We start from the raw sequence: 19,954 nt of genomic DNA on the forward strand, positions 1-19,954 counted from the left end.
TATGGGAGGCTCGGCTCATACAGGGGTGCACATACTGGGGGGTGCTGTGTATGGGAGGCTCAGCTCATAGTCATACAGGGGGTGCACATACTGGGGGGTGCTGTGTGTGGGAGGCACATCATAGTCATACAGGGGGTGCACATACTTGGGGGTGCTGTGTGTATGGGAGGCTCATAGTCACACAGGGGTGCACATACTGGGGGGTGCTGTGTATGGGAGGCTCATAGTCATACAGGGGGTGCACATACTGGGGGGTGCTGTGTATGGGAGGCTCGGCTCATACTGGGGGGTGCACATACTGGGGGGTGCTGTGTATGGGAGGCTCATAGTCATACAGGGGTGCTGTGTATGGGAGGCTCATAGTCATACAGGGGGTGCACATACTGGGGGGTGTTGTGTATGGGAGGCTCATAGTCATACAGGGGGTGCACATACTGGGGGGTGCTGTGTATGGGAGGCTCGGCTCATACTGGGGGGTGCACATACTGGGGGGGTGCTGTGTATGGGAGGCTCATAGTCATACAGGGGTGCTGTGTATGGGAGGCTCATAGTCATACAGGGGGTGCACATACTGGGGGGTGCTGTGTATGGGAGGCTCATCATAGTCATACAGGGGGTGCACATACTGGGGAGTGCTGTGTATGGGAGGCTCATAGTCATACAGGGGTGCTGTGTATGGGAGGCTCGGCTCATACTGGGGGGTGCACATACTGGGGGGGTGCTGTGTATGGGAGGCTCAGTCATACAGGGGTGCTGTGTATGGGAGGCTCAGTCATACAGGGGGTGCACATACTGGGGGGTGCTGTGTATGGGAGGCTCATCATAGTCATACAGGGGGTGCACATACTGGGGAGTGCTGTGAATGGGAGGCTCATAGTCATACAGGGGTGCTGTGTATGGGAGGCTCATAGTCATACAGGGGTGCTGTGTATGGGAGGCTCATAGTCATACAGGGGGTGCACATACTGGGGGGTGCTGTGTATGGGAGGCTCGGCTCATAGTCATACAGGGGTGCTGTGTATGGGAGGCTCATAGTCATACAGGGGTGCTGTGTATGGGAAGCTCATAGTCATACAGGGGTGCTGTGTATGGGAGGCTCATAGTCATACAGGGGGTGCACATACTGGGGAGTGCTGTGTATGGGAGGCTCATAGTCATACTGGAGGTGCACATACTGGGGGGTGCTGTGTATGGGAGGCTCGGCACATACTGGGGGGTGCTGTGTATGGGAGGCTCGGCTCATAGTCATACCGGGGGTGCACATACTGGGGAGTGCTGTGTATGGGAGGCTCATAGTCATACAGGGGGTGCACATACTGGGGGGTGCTGTGTATGGGAGGCTCATAGTCATACAGGGGGTGCACATACTGGGGGGTGCTGTGTATGGGAGGCTCGGCTCATACTGGGGGGTGCACATGCTGGGGGGGTGCTGTGTATGGGAGGCTCGGCTCATAGTCATACAGGGGGTGCACATACTGGGGAGTGCTGTGTATGGGAGGCTCGGCTCATAGTCATACAGGGGGTGCACATACTGGGGAGTGCTGTGTATGGGAGGCTCATAGTCATACAGGGGGTGCACATACTGGGGGGTGCTGTGTATGGGAGGCTCGGCTCATACTGGGGGGTGCACATGCTGGGGGGGTGCTGTGTATGGGAGGCTCAAAGTCATACAGGTGTACACATACTGGGGGGTGCTGTGTATGGGAGGCTCTGCTCATAGTCAAACGGGTGCACATACTGGGGGGTGCTCTTTATGGGAGGCTCAGCTCATAGTCATACAGGGGGTGCACATACTAGGGGGTGTTGTGTATGGGAGGCTCAGCTCATAGTCATACAGGGGGTGCACATACTGGGGGGTGCTGTGTATGGGAGGCTCAGCTCATAGTCATACAAGGGGTGCACATACTGGGGAGTGCTGTGTATGGGAGGCTCATAGTCATACAGGGGGTGCACATACTGGGGGAGTGCTGTGTATGGGAGGCTCTGCTTATAGTCATACAGGGGTGCTCATACTGGGGAGTGCTGTTTATGGGAGGCTCAGGTCATAGTCATACAGGGGGTGCTCATACTGGGGAGTGCTGTGTATGGGAGACTCTGCTCATAGTCATACAGGGGTGCACATACTGGGGGGTGCTGTGTATGGGAGACTCTGCTCATAGTCATACAGGGGTGCTGTGTATGGGAGGCTCATAGTCACACAGGGGTGCACATACTGGGGAGTGCTGTGTATGGGAGGCTCATAGTCATACAGGGGGTGCACATACTGGGGGAGTGCTGTGTATGGGAGGCTCATAGTCATACAGGGGGTGCACATACTGGGGGAGTGCTGTGTATGGGAGGCTCATAGTCATACAGGGGGTGCACATACTGGGGGAGTGCTGTGTATGGGAGGCTCATAGTCATACAGGGGGTGCACATACTGGGGAGTGCTGTGTATGGGAGGCTCATAGTCATACAGGGGGTGCACATACTGGGGGAGTGCTGTGTATGGGAGGCTCATAGTCATACAGGGGGCGCACATACTGGGTAGTGCTGTGTATGGGAGGCTCGGCTCATAGTCATACAGGGGTGCTGTGTATGGGAGGCTCATAGTCACACAGTGGGTGCACATACTGGGGAGAGCTGTGTATGGGAGGCTCTGCTTATAGTCATACAGGGGTGCTCATACTGGGGAGTGCTGTTTATGGGAGGCTCAGGTCATAGTCATACTGGGGAGTGCTGTGTATGGGAGGCTCTGCTCATAGTCATACAGGGGTGCACATACTGGGGGGTGCTGTGTATGGGAGGCTCTGCTCATAGTCATACAGGGGTGCTGTGTATGGGAGGCTCATAGTCACACAGGGGGTGCACATACTGGGGAGTGCTGTGTATGGGAGGCTCTGCTTATAGTCATACAGGGGGTGCTCATACTGGGGAGTGCTGTTTATGGGAGGCTCAGGTCATAGTCATACAGGGGGTGCTCATTCTGGGGAGTGCTGTGTATGGGAGGCTCGGCTCATAGTCATACAGGGGTGCTGTGTATGGGAGGCTCGGCTCATAGTCATACAGGGGTGCTGTGTATGGGAGGCTCATAGTCACACAGGGGGTGCACATACTGGGGAGTGCTGTGTATGGGAGGCTCTGCTTATAGTCATACAGGGGGTGCTCATACTGGGGAGTGCTGTTTATGGGAGGCTCAGGTCATAGTCATACAGGGGGTGCTCATACTGGGGAGTGCTGTGTATGGGAGGCTCGGCTCATAGTCATACAGGGGTGCTGTGTATGGGAGGCTCATAGTCACACAGGGGGTGCACATACTGGGGAGAGCTGTGCATGGGAGGCTCTGCTTATAGTCATACAGGGGGTGCACATACTGGGAGGTGCTGTGTATGGGAGGCTCTTCTCATAGTCATACAGGGGGTGCACATAATGGGGAGAGCTGTGTATGGGAGGCTCTGCTCATAGTCATACAGGGGGTGCACATACTGGGGGGTGCTGTGTATGGGAGGCTCTGCTCATAGTCATACAGGGGTGCACATACTGGGGAGTGCTGTGTATGGGAGGCTCTGCTCATAGTCACACAGGGGGTGCACATACTGGGGATTGCTGTGTATGGGAGGCTCTGCTCATAGTCATACAGGGGTGCTCATACTGGGGAGTGCTGTTTATGGGAGGCTCAGGTCATAGTCATACAGGGGGTGCTCATACTGGGGAGTGCTGTGTATGGGAGGCTCTGCTCATAGTCATACAGGGGTGCTGTGTATGGGAGGCTCATAGTCACAGGGGGTGCACATACTGGGGAGTGCTGTGTATGGGAGGCTCTGGTTATAGTCATACAGGGGTGCTCATACTGGGGAGTGCTGTTTATGGGAGGCTCAGGTCAAAGTCATACAGGGGGTGCTCATACTGGGGAGTGCTGTGTATGGGAGGCTCGGCTCATAGTCATACAGGGGTGCACATACTGGGGGGGTGCTGTGTATGGGAGGCTCTGCTCATAGTCATACAGGGGTGCACATACTGGGGAGTGCTGTGTATGGGAGGCTCATAGTCATACAGGGGGTGCACATACTGGGGAGTGCTGCGTGTATGGGAAGCTCATCATAGTCATACAGGGGGTGCACATACTGGGGAGTGCTGTGTATGGGAGGCTCAGCTCATAGTCATACAGGGGGTGCACATACTGGGGAGTGCTGTGTATGGGAGGCTCTGCTCATAGTCATACAGGGGGTGCACATACTGGGGAGTGCTGTGTATGGGAGGCTCGGCTCATAGTCATACAGGGGGTGCACATACTGGGGAGTGCTGTGTATGGGAGGCTCGGCTCATAGTCATACAGGGGTGCACATACTGGGGAGTGCTGTGTATGGGAGGCTCTGCTCATAGTCATACAGGGGGTGCACATACTGGGGAGTGCTGTGTATGGGAGGCTCTGCTCATAGTCAAACAGGGGGTGCACATACTGGGAGGTGCTGTGTATGGGAGGCTCAGCTCATAGTCATACTGGGGTGCACATACTGGGGAGTGCTGTGTATGGGAGGCTCTGCTCATAGTCAAACAGGGGGTGCACATACTGGGGAGTGCTGTGTATGGGAGGCTTGGCTCATAGTCATACAGGGGTGCACAAACTGGGGGGTGCTCTGTATGGAAGGCTCGGCTCATGGTCAACAGGGGTGCACATAATGGGGAGTGCTTTGTATGGGAGGCTCGGCTCATAGTCGTACAGAGGTGCACATACTGGGAGGTGATGTGTATGGGAGGCTGGGGTGCACGTAATGGGGGTGTGCCGTGTATGGGAGGCTCAGCTCATACATGGTGTACACTTAATGGTGCTGTGTATGGGAGGGTCAGCTCATACATGGAGTACATATAGTGATGGGGGGTGCACAGGGGTATAGGGAGGCTCAGCTTATACATGGGGTACACATGGGGAGGTGCTGTGTCTGGGAGGATTGGCTCGTGCATGAATTCTACATAATGACGGGGAGTGTGCTGTTTATCGGAGGCTCAGGTCATGCATGGAGCGTCAAAATGGGGGGGCAGTGTATGGGAGGCTCAACTCTTATAGGGTGAACACATTGTGTCCACAAAAAAATCGTGGAGACCTGTACCGTTTCTGACTGAAGTCACAGATCAAAATCACTGATGAGACCCTGATGTGAAAACTGATCACTGACAAAACACTGATGAAAATCTGAAAGAAAAATCACTGATGCTGGAATGAGACCTAACTTGAAGCTTGTGGGTCTTCATGCAAAACTCCAACAATGCCGCCAACTGATACAGATATTTAATATTATTGGCCTCCAAATATGTACTTTTAGGTCTCACTAGGCCTCTACACTCCTGCATGGAACATGGCCAACAAGAAAAGTACAGGGTAGAAGAAGAGCGCCATATGGGGGTAACTGTAAAGGTCCCCATGTACATAAAGATTCCTTGGGAATTACTCCCGTGTGGATGTTATAATGACCCGAAAACCTACCTAGATATTGTACAGGCCAAGGAAACCCTTTGTTAGAGTGCTATTCCTAGCCAGTGACCTTTTTTTCTGCAAGATAACCTACCACTGCCATACAAAAAAAATGTAGATGGGTATTTCCATTAATCTATGGCACATCCACATACATGTAGAGTAGATGTGGATCCCACACCTCAAGAACCAGGCCTTAACATGATCCGTTGTCAATGGTGACGTTGCCATGAATCCCTTTCATTGACTCTCCACTGACGGCAGTGAGTAACTTGGAACCTTTCTCAAGACAGGTGCAGAATATGCCATAAAACTGCGAGATGGGAATACTTGTCATGGTTAGGACATGGTTAATGTCCTGTTCTCACAGGGTTAACTTTTGCCGGCCTCTCTTTGGATCTGGGAGGGGTATTTATACTCACTCCAGACTATCATTCTCTGTCAGCTATACTGTTATTCTGGCTGTGTGTCTGACCGACCCCCCTGGTGTGCGTGTATTCTGCATTGCTTGTTTGATTCCCGTGTATGATCATCACCACTGCCCGCTCCACAGGTATCTTTGAGCACTGTTTTTGTACTCAGGACACGCGCACTGGCTCAGTGAGCAAGTGCAGTGCGGTGTTCCTGACATCCAACGTACTATCCCGTCCATGGGACCCGGGCCCCTATGCCCATGGACGGGATAGTACGTCTACCGCGATCAGCGGCGCCCACGTGGTTATCACAGCTGACACCCGGCACAATGTGTCAGGGGCGGACACGTTAACCCCTTGCACACCGCGATCAAATATGATCGCGGTGTACCGGGGGTTAAAGGGAAGCATCAGAAGGGAGGGGGCTGTACATTGCGCTGCTGTGGGGGGCTCCTTTCCTGCAGGCCTCCGAATCCAAGATGGCGACGGGGGCCTTCGGGGGCCTGCAGGAAGCTGGCTTCCTCAGTGCCTGCAAAGCGCAGGCATGAGGAAGCCTTCTGCACTGCCTGTGACAGATCGCTGATCTGTCACGGTGAACTGTGATGTGACAGATCAGCGATCTGTCACAGGACAGTGATGTCCCACCTGAGACTATTTAATAAAGTAAAAAAAAAAAAAAGTGTTAAAATAATTTTTAAAAAAATCGCCAAATAAATTAGAAAAAAAAAAAATATTCCCCCAAATAAATCCATTTATTGGAAATAAAAAAAAAAAATAATAAAAGTACACATATTAGGTATCGCCGCGTCCGTAACGAACCGCCCTATAAAACTGTCCCATTAGTTAACCCCTTAACGAACCCCTTAAAAAATAAAAATAAAAAACGAAGCAAAAAATAATGATTTATTATCAAACCACCAAACAAAAAGTGTAATAACGCGCGATCAAAAAGACGCATATAAATATCCATGGTACCGCTGAAAACGTCATCTTGTCCCGCAAAAAACGAGCCACCACACAGCATCATCAGCGAAAAATAAAAAATCCTGAGAATCCATGCAAAGAGAAAAGGTCGCACTCATCGAGATGGAAGTTTCACTGATTTATTGACATATCATGAACATGTCAAGTCGGGGGAGTGACATAAGGACGGCACCGCTGTTACCGTGTGACTTCAAATGATGTGCGGCTTACAGAAGCCCAGCAGCTGGGAATCTCGGGTGCCAGACCTGGAAACAGTCAATCCTGGGAATCCATGCAAAGAGAAAAGGTCGCACTTATCGAGATGGAAGTTTCACTGATTTATTGACATATCATGAACATGTCAAGTCGGGGGAGTGACATAAGGACGGCACCGCTGTTACCGTGTGACTTCAAATGATGTGCGGCTTACAGAAGCCCAGCAGCTGGGAATCTCGGGTGCCAGACCTGGAAACAGTCAATCCTGGGAATCCATGCAAAGAGAAAAGGTCGCACTCATCGAGATGGAAGTTTCACTGATTTATTGACATATCATGAACATGTCAAGTCGGGGGAGTGACATAAGGAGTGCAAGAAAGGCTCGAGTAGCGCGAAACGGCCGTTGTCAGCCTTTCTTGCACTCCTTATGTCACTCCCCCGACTTGACATGTTCATGATATGTCAATAAATCAGTGAAACTTCCATCTCGATGAGTGCGACCTTTTCTCTTTGCATGGATTCCCAGGATTGACTGTTTCCAGGTCTGGCACCCGAGATTCCCAGCTGCTGGGCTTCTGTATGCCGCACATCATTTGAAGTCACACGGTAACAGCGGTGCCGTCCGCTTTTTATCTTGAGTTTTGTGAAAAAATAAAAAAGTTATAGCTCGCAGAATAAAGCGATGCAAAAATAATTATTTTTTATATAAAATAGTTTTCATTGCATAAAACCGACAAAACATAAAAAAAGACCTAAATGAGGTATCGCTGTAACCGTACTGACCTGAAGAATAAAACCGCTTTATCAATTTTACCGCACGTGGAACGGTGTAAACGCACCCCCTCCAAAAGAAATTCATGAAACGCTGGTTTTTGTTCATTCTGCGTCCCAAAAATCGGAATAAAAAGCGATCAAAAAATGTCACGTGCCCGAAAATGGTACCAATAAAAATGTCAACTTGTCCCGCAAAAAATAAGACCTCACGTGACTCGGTGGGTCAAAATACGGAAAAATTATAGCTCTCAATATGTGGTGATGCAAAAACTATTTTTACAATAAAAAGCGTCTTTTAGCGTGCGACAGCTGCCAAATATAAAAACCGCCATAAATAGTAAATCAAACCCCCCATTATCACCCCCTTAGGGAAAAATAATAAAATAAAAAAAATGTATTTATTTCCATTTTTCCATTAGGGCTAGGGTTAGGGCTAGGGCTGAGATTAGGGTTAGGGGTGTGTTGGGGTTCGGGTTGGAGTTAGAATTGGGGGTTTCCACTGTTTGGGCACATCAGGGGCTCTCCAAATGCAACATGGCGTCTGATCTCAATTCCAGCCAGTTCTGAGTTGAAAAAGTCAAATGGTGCTCCTTCCCTTCCAAGCTCTGCCATGCGAACAAACAGTGTTTTACCCCAACATGTAGGGTATCAGCCTACTCAGGACAAATTGCAAAACAATTTTTGGGGTCCAATTTCTCCTGTTACCCTTAGGAAAATAAAAAATTGGGGGCAAAAATATCATTTTTTGTGGAAAAAAATGATTTTTTTATTTTCACGTCCGAGCGTTATAAACTTCTGTGAAGCACTTGGGGGTTCAAAGTGCTCACGACACATCTAGATAAGATCCGTGGGGGGTCTAGTGTCCAAAATGGGGCCACTTGTGGGGAGTTTCAATAGTTTAGGTACATCAGGCGCTCTCCAAACGCACATGACACCCGCAGACCATTCCATCAAAGTCTGCATTCCAAAACGTCACTGCTTCCTTTCCGAGCCCCAACGTGTGTCCATACAGTAGTTTTCTCCCACATATGGGGTGTCAGCGTACTCATGACAAATTGGACAACAACTTTTGGGGTCCAATTTCTCCTCTTACCCTTGGGAAAATGAAAAAATTGGGGACTAATTGATCATGTTTGTGGAAAAAATACGATTTTTTTATTTTCATACCCGGGCATTATAAACTTCTGTGAAGCCCTTGGGGGTTCAAAGTGCTCACTACACATCCTAATAAGTTCCTTAGGGGGTCTCATTTCCAAAACGGGGTCATTTGTGGGGGGTTTCCACTGTTTAGGTACATTAGGGGCTCTCCAAAGGCAACATGACACCCGCAGAACATTCCCTCAAACTCTGCATTCCAAAACGTGACTACTTCCCTTCCGAGCCCCGACGTGTGTCCATACAGTAGTTTTCTCCCACATATGGGGCGTCAGCGTACTCAGGACAAATTGGACAACAACTTTTGGGGTCCAATTTCTCCTGGTACCCTAGGGAAAATAAAAAAATGGTGACTAAAAGATCATGTTTGTGGAAAAAATACGAATTTTTTATTTTCACGCCCGGGCGTTATAAACTTCTGTGAAGCACTGGGGGGTTCAAAGTGCTCACCACACATCTAGATAAGTTCCTTAGGGGGTCTAGTTTCCAAAATGGTGTCATTTGTGGGGGGTTTCCACTGTTTTGGTACATCAGGGGTTTTCCAATCACGACATGGTGTCCGATCTCAATTCCAGCCAAATACGTGAAATGGCGCTGCTTCCTTTCCGAGCTCTGCCATGCGCCCAAATAGTGGTTTACCCCCACATGTGGGGTATCAGCATACTCAGGACAAATTGCACAATAACTTTTAGGGTCCTGTTACCCTTGGAAAAATAAGAATTGAGGGTGAAAAGATCATTTTTGTGGAAAAAATATGATTTTTTAATTGTACGGCTGTATGTTATAAACTTCTGTGATGCCCTTGGGGGTTCAAAGTTCTCACCACACATCTAGATAAGTTCCTTGGGGGGTCTAGTTACCAAAATGGGGTCACTTGTAGGGGGTTTCCACTGTTTAGGTACATCAGGGACTCTCCAAACGTGACATGGCGTCCGATCTGAATTCCAGCCAATTTTGCATTGAAAAAGTCAAAGGGCGCTCCTTCCATTCTGAGCTCTGCCATGCGCCGAAACAGTCGTTCCCCCCCCCCCCCACATATCAGGTATCAGCGTACTCAGGACAAATTGCACAATAACTTTTGCAGTCCAATTTCTCCTGTTACCCTTGGTAAAATAAAAAAATTGAACCTGAAGTATTTTTTTTGTGAAAAAAAGTTAGATGTTCATTTTTTTTTTAAATATTCAAAAAAATTCCTGTGACGCACCTAAAGGGTTAATAAACTTCTTGAATGTGGTTTTGAGCACCTTAAGGGGTGCAGTTTTTAGAATGGTGTCACTTTTGGGTATTTTCTATCATATAGACCCCTCAAAGTGGCTTCAAATGTGATGTGGTCCTAAAAATAAAATGGTGTTGTAAAAATGAGAAATCGCTGGTCAACTTTTAACCCTTATAACTTCCTAACAAAAAAAAATTTTGGTTCCAAAATTGTGCTGATGTAAAGTAAACGTGGGAAATGTTAGGTATCAAGTTTTTTGTGTGCCGTATCTCTGTGATTTAAGGGCATAAAAATTCAAAGTTGGAAAATTGCGAAATTTTCAAAATTTTCGCCAAATTTCCATTTTTCTCACAAATAAACGCAAGTTATTTGAATGAAATTTTAACACTAACATGAAGTACAATATGTCACGAGAAAACAATGTCAGAATCACCGGGATCCATGGAAGCGTTCCAGAGTTATGACCTCATAAAGGTACAGTGGTCAGAATTGTAAAAATTGGCCCGGTCATGAACGTGCAAACCACCCTTGGTAGTGAAGAGGTTAAGGTTATGGCTTGGCCTTCAAATCTACAGATCTCAAACTGAGCAAGCATCTGTTGGATGTGCTGGAAAAACAAGTCTGATCCAGGGAGGACCCACCTCGCAACTTATAGGACTTAAAGGATTTGCTGCTAATGTCTTGTTGCCAGATACCACCAGACCCCCTACAGAGGTCTTTTGGGGCCTATGGGTTAGAGCTGTTATAGCAGCGCTAGGGGGATCTACATAATATTAGGCAGGTTGACTGATCGGTTTGTGCTCATTTTTGTATACCTTCAACTTATTTTTACATTTTTTCTTATTTTGTTAAACGCAACAAATTTAGATTTATCACAAGATGTCATATAAATAACCATGGTCATATGTGGAACTCTGTTATTAGGCCACAATAAGCACGGTGCAATATCACATGTAATGTATTCCTATGGCATAGTGCGACTTCACATGTCATGCACCAGTGATATAAAAAGAAATACAACAGTATTGGTCTTTTTTTAATTAGTCTTATAAAACCAAGAGATAATAATTTAATAATGTTATTTCTGTAGTGCCAGCATGTACTGCACTAATTTACAGATCAGAGGGGACGTATGCAAATAATTAACACACATTTCTACAGTTTAAACAAGGAGTGAGGGTGCTGGTCATAAGCTTACAGTCTATAAGAAAAGACATCACATAGTGTAATCTTATCCATTATATGAATTCTGTAAATTCAGTACAATTCGTGGAGCTGCACTAACTGCTCTGCCATATCAATATGTACAGCTGTCTGCTGTCAAGTCACAGACACAGAGCACTGTTTTGCTGACCTATAGTCTAGGGAACAAAAGGGGAATCTCCTTGCTCCTCTTTTCACATGTATTAGTACAACAGCACCCTCTTCCTTTCTCCACCTAGTAGAGATCCTGCCATTCATTGCAAATACTGGATGTTTCACATTCATAAGGAACTTTAATGACTAGGCCACATTTTTTAAATCTGTCCCTTTATGTGGTTTAACTCTGGAACGTCTGGAATGCTTCCACGGATTCCAGTGATTTTGATGTTATTTTCCCATTTAATTTCTCCTCTGATGTGATCGCACATCAAAGGAGAAAGAAATAGGCTCCCCCGACTTTCCCCCCCCCCCCCCCCCCGGTACCTCCCAGTGTCCCTGGACCCTCCTGCATCCCCCCAGCAGCCAGCGTCTTCTTCTGGGAAGAAAATGGCGGGCTCGTGCAGTGTGCCCGCTGAGATCTGCCGGCCAGCACCCAGCAACAATAGGAATTTTTTCCTATTGGTTCATTTTGGTCACCATTAATTCCACAGCTCTTTACAGACATTATTGTCACTGTCCCCGATGGGGCTCACAATCTAACTAATTGGCTTTTCATCGCTGTGATAGGTTTTATTACAGTGATCAAAAGGAACCAATAGGAAAAATACATGCTGTTGCTGGGTGCTGACCGGCACATCTCAGGAGGCACACTGCGCATGCCCCCTCTTTTTTTATTTTCTCATGAAGAGGTGGCCGGGGTACGGAGCAGAAGGAACCTGGAGATAGCGAAGGCACTGGGGGTGGTGCTTTGGGACATAATTTCTCTCTCTTTTGACATGTGCATCCTGTCAGAAGATAGAAACTATTTTAATACCAGGCACATTTTTTTTTTTACGTGATCGGTGACTGGAGATCTATGTTCTCCAGAGTCTCAGCTACCCCCAGGAGCTTAAACTCTGGAGATTTTTAGTCTCTCGGGGGTGCTATACCTTTATTCACGATCGCCATTTTAAAACGGCGATGAAGGAATAAGGCCTCTTGGCAGCCGTTTTAATGTGTAATGGTGGTTGTTAAGGGGTTAACTGAGGATCTGTATTATCATGTACTGTACCTTTTTAAAGAACCACTCCAATGTTGTTTTTTTATTGCCCCCATCTATTAGCTGCTAGAAAAAGTTGGTTCAATATGTACAATAAAATACCCGTCGCTGTCTTCTGCCATTTTCTGCTCAGCTCTGGTCCTCTCCTGGACCACGTAACCACAGTTGTGACTAGCCAGTTCACAACATCATTTCTGCGTGATCAGGAAGTCTATGAAACTCTGGAGGGGCGTGACTAAGTGCCTCCCCAAAACTGACCCCGGATGCACGAAACTCAAGGTGCCACAATCCTAGTAGAGCCCAGGGAGACATGACCAGGTGCTACACCGGGAATGTCCTCTGTCACACAGCAGCTGACCCTCAACGAGATATGATGGTGTTGGGAGACACAACTGCTATGCATGCAGACAGGTGTAGGACTTAAATACAGGAACAGGTAGGACCCAGTTCAGACTGTGTGGGGAGGAGGACTCCCAGACAGTGAAGGGGCAGGTGCCCAGGGGACCGCCATCAGGGTTCCTGAGGGAACGATGCTGGGAGGACAGTAAAAGAAACGACGACTGAAGTTGTCAGGGAAACGGGGCGGGGCAAGCTTAACAGGAGCAGGGGGCGCGCTGAAGTGGCAGTTGAAAGAGAGCCAGACAACAGACAAGAAGTCGGGTGAGACAGAGAGGACCAAGGGAGCGAACGGTGTGTTGTGGAGAGACCGACAGGGCCCTGTGAAAGGAAAGCTGCTGACTTACCGACTAGTGACACGTGAGAGCCTTGCACTGGCGGCCGCTCCCCTCATACGGACGCATACAGCCGCCCCCGCTGTTTCCCTCCCTGCTGTGACAAGTCCACAACCTCCACTGACCGCTGCGACTAGAGACCATTCCTTTACAGCGGTCAGGACACTGCCCCCTGTCTTCTCCCACAGCTGCGGCCCTGTCATCACCGGCCCCAGGGGGCGCCACCTCACTACAGGCGGCAGTAGGGGCCCCCGTCTGGTTTGCTAAGGGACCCTGAGCAGAGGTTGGTGAACGGTTATATTTAGAGACTGCGTCATGACTGCTGTGAGAAGAGAGTCGCAAGGGGACGCCTGTTGCGCCCATCGACACAGTTTCTTCACGGCCTGTTGTGCCCCACCGTCATCGTTTTCTTCAGGGCCTGTTGCGCCCCACAGTCATCGTTTTCTTCAGGGCCTGTTGCGCCCCACTATCATCGTTTTCTTCAGGGCCTGCTGCGCCCCACCATCATCGTTTTCTTCAAGGCCTGCTGCGCCCCACCGTCATCATTTTCTTCAGGGCCCGTTGCGCCCCACCGTCGTTTTCTTCAGGGCCTGTTGCGCCCCACCGTCATCGTTTCTTCAGGGCCTGTTGCACCCCACCAGCATCGCTTTTTCAAGGGTCTCTCGAGCCCAGTTTCACCCTGGAATATCGAGGCGTCAAGGCAGCCGCATCAGCGATCTCTACGCGGCCACGCCTGTGATCCGGACAGACCCCTGGAAAGATAAGTGTACTATATGAGATAAGGACCCCCCAGTTTGGTCATACGTGGCCTATAGCAACCGGGCAAACCGGGTTAGTCGCAAGCACCATAAGAAAAGTGTTGTTAGGGTTGTTGAGTCCCTGCGTGGACTGATTGTTGTTTTCATTTGTTGTTCGCTCAATATAGCCCCGCGGCTACAGTTTTATAAAAGTTTATTCCACAAACCACACTCAGTCTCGTGTCTCGTCACTGCATCCTGCGAACCTGCTAGGACCCTACAACTGAACAGAGAAGGAACTGCAGGTGCGGACAGATGTATGGGTCACAGTGAAATAATGTGATTGGCTGTTTTAACTAACCCTGTAAGATGGGCTAGGATGGCACCTGAAAACCATTTGTCATAATCTTAATAATGCACTACATATACTGTATATGCTCAACATAGGTATTTACCTATTTAAATATCCCACACCTTTTAATGTTGTATCAGCCATGTAAAATATCAAATATGACAGTTTATAGTCTTGGGGGTACTTGGTTGAATTTTCAATTTACAATGTTGGGAAACTGTTTTGATACTTAACAATACACTTTTTGTTTTACACTTCCTAAGACTTAGTACAATGCAAATCCTATACAAATTACAAAGTTCTCTCTCCACACTTTATAGTATGTATTTTTGTTAAGCTAATGTTACCAAAGTAGTCATGACAAAGAATTATATAAAAGTAGGCATTGCACAGAAAAGACCGGAAGTAACCAGCTAAGATCTAATCCAGAAATAGGGTGATTGTAATTATGGTCTTAAGTAGGTTTTATTTCATCTGTCATAGTCATTTAATCATGACACTATTTGACACCACCCAAGTAATTTTGTCTGTTTTACATCCTAATCAACACTCACTGGTCTCAGATGTGATCAGATAATTCCAGTATTGTTTTCTTTGTAAAACATCCTTCACTATGCAATCAGTATTAAAGGGGTTGTCCAAGGCTTAGATATTGATGATGACTTATCCTTAGGTGGCCAGAAATAAACAGTAGGGATGAGCCAGCACTAAAACACTCGAATGCTCGTTACTCAAACCAAGCAATTCTAATGCTCATTTCGCGTAACGAGTATAAATGGAGTCAATAAGAAATCCGAGCTTTTTTCCAGCAAGCCCTACAAGGAGATTTGAGGGGCAGTAAAAATGTTGAAATGAATGGATAAAATGCTGAATGGAAGGAGAACAGCATGGGGAAGACACCTGGAAGCATCTCCGACTCCCATATCGCTCCTGAGAATAATGCTGTCACACTTTTATGCCACTTTAAGGACTGAGAATAAAACATTAAAAATCACAGAGAACTTGGAGTTTACAGGAAGAAAATGTTAAATATTTTTTTCCTGTATAATGACTTGCATATAAGGCAGGAAAGATATATATTTGTACCGTGTTAGCAGGTAAATAGCAAAATATTTAGATTTGAGAGTCCTCAGTGGTTGATACCTTTTAATGGCTAGCTGAAAAAGATGGTAACAAATTGCAAGCTTTCGAGACTACTACGGTCTCTTCATCAGGCATAGAATAAAACAAAATCTGAAGAATCACATATTTATAAACAACAAGGCCCCTGGCCCAGACGGTTACTCAGCAGAATTCTATAAAATATTGTGACCATTAATTATACCCCACCTTACCTCTCTTTTTAATCATATTATAGATTCAAGTTCCCTTCCTGTCCGCTTCAATGAAGCGAGCCTTTCATTACTACCAAAGCCGGGTAAAGACCCCCTTCTCCCTGCCTCGTACCACCCAATCTCCCTTTTAAGCGTAGATTTCAAATTGCTCACCAAAATTATGGCCAACAGATTACAATCGATACTTTCTAATATCCTCACCACGTCCCAAACGGGCTTTGTCCATGGCCGATCCATCACCTACAATATTAGAACGGCATTAGCCACTGTTATTCATAGTCATCAAACCAAAGCTAAACAAAACATTTTAGTTAGCCTTGACGCCGATAAGGCTTTTGACCGGGTATCTTGGTCCTACTTCATCGGAACTTTAAAATACAAAATGTTTGGATTTTCCTTTGTCAGTTTCATCCGGACGATTTACACCACTCCTCAATTTGGCTCCATGGTATTCAGTCATCCCTCTCTCAATTTTCAAAGGTGCGAGGCAGGGATATCCTTTATCCCCCTTATTGTTTAATATTGCCCTAGACTCTCTACTTAGATATCTGGAGATGATTCCTTCCTTTGAAGGAATTAGGATAGGCCACCTTACTCTTAAGTCCTTGGCATTCACCGACATCATACTACTCATGATAACCAATCCTAAGAAGTCCATTCCTTTCATAATGGGGGCTTTCCATGAGTTTGGAGAAATCTTGGGATTCCACATAAATTTTAACAAATCCAAGGCTTTAGCGATCTTCAGGGATGCTCGACAAAGGTGGCCCTTTCCATTTCCATTTCTGTGAGGGCATGGTTCTTTACGATATCTTGGGATTCTTCTACCCTCCAGCCCACATACTATTTACCAACTCAATATCCGACCCTTAATATCTGACATTACTCGGGAAATACAATCTTGGACGTCTTTTAAAGTATCTTTCGCGGGTAAAACTCACCTTATTAAAATGGTTTCCTTCCCTAATCTACTCTTCCCTTTACAAACGTTACCTATTCTATTATCTAAAGCTGACGATCAACTCCTACGATTTTTCGACAATGTATATGGGGCTCGAGGGGGAGATCTAGGATCAGTATTTTTAAATTGCTACAGGCTAAATCTTTGGGGGGCCTCAATTTTCCAAATTTAAGACTGTGTATAGTGTTGCAGCCATTTTCAGACATTCTCTTGATTAGATTTGGGCCCATAGGGCAGCACAGTGGCTCAGTGGATAGCACTGCAGGACAACATCTGCAAGGAGTTTGTCTGTTCTCCCAGTGTTTGCGTGGGTTTCCTCCGGGTACTCCGGTTTCCTCCCACATTCCAAAGACATACTGATAGGGAATTTAGATTGTAAACAGTGATGATAATGTATGCAAAACTGTAAAGCGTTGCGGAATATGTTAGCGCTATATAAAAATAAAGATTATTATATTATCATTATTACTAAATTTAACAACACCCCATTAGATGAAGCAATGTCTAGACCAATCAGTTTTCCTGCCTTACTCCATTTACAACAAAATAGAGTTCCCACTGCAATCAGGGATAATCCTATGCTATGGTCCGTGGTATTGGCATGGCGTCATGCTAGAAGGATCAGCGGACTATACCTCAGTTTTCCTTCCCATTCAAGGCAGACCACCCCCAATTTACCGAGTGCTGGGGGAGAGAAGGTGCAAACTGGTCTGTGATCTTCTGACAACTGCTCAATGTCCTCTTTCTCTGGAGGGTATTTTCTCCAAATATTCAATCTTAGTGGGTAATATTTTTATTACTACTAAGATTAAGCATTACGTTGATTCGGCCTTCCGAGGCATACCAGACAGAGTCAGAACCTGTCCTCTCCATCTGATCTCAGCGCTCGTGCAGGAGTTTATTTGCTAAGTCTTATCTATAAATCAATCAAACCTATTTCATGGTCAGATTCTTCACCAGGCCCGGGCAGATGGGTATCACAACTATCTAATTATAGACTGACTGATCTTTTGAAAGCCACTCTACGTTTAAACTCTGTATTGCCATATGACAGTTAAGGCCCCGTCACACACAGCGAGATCGGTATCGAGATCGCTGATTTTGTGACGTCACAGCAATCTCGCCAGCGACATCGCTGTGTGTGACACACATCAGCGACCGGCCCCCCTGCCGGGTATCGCTGATCGTGTAGGATCGTCCTGCACCATTTTTTGGTCGTTGGTCTCCTGCTGGCCAGCACGCATCGCTGCGTGTGGCAGTGTGAAGGGTTAATACTAAAATCAGAGCTGAAGTTTCACTTCTCCGTTTTTCCTGAAGGTTTCGTTTCTCCGTTTTTGTTGCTGTAAGATAAATTTTGCAATTAGGTAAAAGTTCAAACTGTCATGAAACCAGACTGTTCCCATCAGGTGCAAGATAAGAGAACCAGGGGTGTAATACTCTGAAGAATATGCCATTATACTACTTTGTATTTGGATACGGACATATATGCAGTTTACGGTTTTCTTGCAATATTATTGGCTTATAAAGTGAAATGATGTTATTGGTAGTTGAGAAGTTTGCATAATTAAGCAAAATGTTATAAAAGAAGTGACTAAAATAAAGGGGCTTGGTGATCTGTCTCGATCCTCCCGTACAGAGACCCCCTTCTCCGTGTGGTCATTTGAGTTGCTAGCAACACTCTGTGGATTAATTTGGAAGTCACTGGCTCAACCGTGAAGGGTTAATTTAGCCCTCCCTCAATAGCTACCGACAGCAGCGGGAGACGAACGATCAGTGATGCTGCACACTGGTATCTAAGGTAAACAGCGGGTTTCTAAGAGCCGCGCGGCTCTTGGATACCCGCTGTTTACCTTAGATACCAGCGTGCACGCTGGTTTCCAGGGTAAACAGCGGGTATCCAAGAGCCGCGCTGCTCTGAGAAACCCGCTGTTTACCTTAGTTACCAGCTTGCTCGCTGGTCCTGATCGCTGGAGGGGCTGTCTAACGATGTCCCAGCGATCCCATCCATGTCGGATCGTTGGTGGGATCGCTGGGACATCGTTATGTGTAACGGGGCCTTTATTCAACTATGGCCCTCATGATTTTCCATAGGGCTTACATTTCCCCGGAGGTCAAATCTAGGATGTCTCTATTGGCTAATCCCTCTTGTCCCAAATGTTTACACTCACCAGCTGACATCTTTCATTGTCTCTGGGATTGTCCAAAGATACAGGTGGTTTGAGATATGCTTCTTCGCCATCTCACCAACACCTTCAACATTCGCTTTCCATTATCTCCGGAAAGGGCATTATTTAATATTCTTCCACGGGATCAACTACTCAAACTCTCTGCTCAGCAACGACGAGTTTTAACTATTTGGGTGGCGGCTACCCGCAAGAGTATTCTGCATTTGTGGGCACAGGACACAACCCCTTCACTAAACATAATTTCTGCGAAGGTAACATATTTGTTTAAAATGGATTGGATTGAGTCCATACTTGTCCATACTTCGTAAAGAAAGTCATACGGAACATTTTTTCCTCACATGGTCCTCCTTTATTGATATGCAGCCACTATCAGTGCGTCAAGCAATACATGGTTGCTTTCAATTCAGAGAGCGCCTATATCTGTTATATCAGGTAACACACCTATTAGGCTTCACCTGATTTAAACCTGCAGGGTGTCAGACGTGCCCGGGGGGGGGGGTTGGGGGTCGGTACTGACTGTTATACTGAATAACCCCATCTTCTATTGAATCTTTCAAGCTACACTTTCTGGATATTGTTATGTCCTTGTTTGTCTTTATATGCTATGTATGTAACTGATTCTTCTCTTGTTTGCAGATGGTTATAAATAAACATTTAAAAAAAAAACACAGGAACTTATCGCTTGCAGTTCTTGCAGGGACAGGGCTGGAAAATGTTCCAACGGCATCGCAAATCATGGAAAAAGTCTCTGGCTCTGCTACGGAGATACGAGAAGCACTGTCTCCCGACGGAGTTGATGGATTCGGTCCTGCTTGACTTGAGTGCGCTGTGCCGTGGTAACAGTCCTTTGTGTGGATTCTTCAAAAATGGTGCTGGACACGGGACAGGGGCACGTTTACAGACCGCGGCAACTGGCGGCCTTACAGAGTATTCTCTAGGCAGTTTATCCTCTATCACAGGCAAAACGGGTATCCGAAAGGATGGGTTCAGACAGTAAATCAATAGCGTCAAAGGAAATCTTTATGTCACCATGCTGAGGATTGCGTGACGTGGAGTTGTCAGTGCG

The sequence above is a fragment of the Dendrobates tinctorius genome, unplaced genomic scaffold, assembly GCF_039654945.1.
Source record: "Dendrobates tinctorius isolate UK_male_01 unplaced genomic scaffold, ASM3965494v1 ptg000270l, whole genome shotgun sequence".
Classification (NCBI taxonomy): Eukaryota; Metazoa; Chordata; class Amphibia; order Anura; family Dendrobatidae; genus Dendrobates; species Dendrobates tinctorius.